Raw genomic sequence first — 1565 nt, forward strand, 5'->3', positions numbered from 1 at the left:
AGCTTAATGAAGTCCTCTAATTAAATGCTTGTGGTGCTTATGTATCAAGTGGTAATACTTGAAAACAAAGCATTTAGAAGTCGTAGCTTTGTTATTAACTCATGGGGCAAAGCACCCAAAAGGAGAAGCTAAAAAAAAATCAAAAGCTTGTTTCAGGGAAGAATTATAAGAAAAAGATTTCATAAAATGAGCTAGATAGAAGCATCAATCATTTACATTTCTTTTGTGATTGAAGCACGCATAGAAAACTAGCTAACCATGAACATTGAGTTGCTATTCTTCTTACCTTGGATTGTCAATCTTTATTGCATGATTCTTTTCTTGCTTGGGGACAAGCAAGGTTTAAGTTTGGTGTTGTGATGACATGTCATCATATACCTATTTTTCTATGCTTTTTCATACAAGAAGTTGATGATTTGTGCTTAAATATTAAATGCTTTTGTGCTTAAATGATATATTTTCTTGATCTTTTAATTTTATAAATCTTGTAGGAAATAAGAAGAAAAAGAAGCAAAGAAGCACAAAAAAAGGAGAAAAAAAGAGCTTTGGGACACACTTTGAAGTTGGGGTACACTTTGGAGCCTTAGGCCACGCTTTTAAAAGCGTGGCCCATGACCAAATCAAGGAAGGAAGCAGCCAGCACGCACACTGCCCTGCCCTTGCCAAGGGCAGGGCAGAATCATGATGAAACAAAGTGAGGTTGGAGCAAAATTTTTGCTAAGTTAAAATCTGGCCGCTCACAGCATGACCATGCCTACTTCAAAGGGCTATAACTTGAGCTACAGACGTCCGATTGATGTGCTTCCAGTTGCGTTGGAAAGCTGACATTCAGAGCTTTCCAACAATATATAGAAATCCATATTTGGTGTACAATTGAGGCAGGAACGAAAGGCATCTTTAAGGGCCATGAGAAAGCAAGAAACTAGGCCTTACTTTGGTGCCAAGAAAACCAAGGAAAAGAAGTAGCGTGTGTAGCATCCAAGTTTCGAACTCGGGACGTCAAAGTGGAAACACTGCCCTGCCCTCCGTGAGGACAGGGCAGCATTTTGTTGGTGCACAATTCTGGCGCACCGCAGCATCATCTGGCAGCACCAGCAGCGCACCATGGCACAATTCTGGCGCACCAATTTTTTCTGCCCTGCCCTCCGCGAGGGCAGGGCAGCATCCTGCGCACCAGCCTACACCACGCACGCACCAAGCACCAATTCCTGCCCTGCCCTCCACAAGGGCAGGGCAGCCTCCTGGGAGCAACATGGGCCAAAATTCAACCAAAATTTCACTTAAATTCAATTCTTCTCCAAATTGAATCAAGGCCAACCAAACCCATTTCTCCTCAAATCCAAAGCAAGCAAAGCCCACATCATCACTCAAAGGCACATGGATCAATTAAATTAGGATTTTCATTTTTGTAATTTGTTTTAATTTCATTTTCATTTTTCATTTTGTAAAGCCTATATAAGGCATCATTTCCATCTTTGAAAGGAGGCTAGCTCCACTAGGGAGTATTAGGATTTGAGAGCTCTCTCTCTTAGTTTTCATTTCTGTTTTGAAATTTTGGATTGAGG

The sequence above is a fragment of the Arachis duranensis genome, chromosome 9 (assembly GCF_000817695.3).
Source record: "Arachis duranensis cultivar V14167 chromosome 9, aradu.V14167.gnm2.J7QH, whole genome shotgun sequence".
Classification (NCBI taxonomy): domain Eukaryota; kingdom Viridiplantae; phylum Streptophyta; class Magnoliopsida; order Fabales; family Fabaceae; genus Arachis; species Arachis duranensis.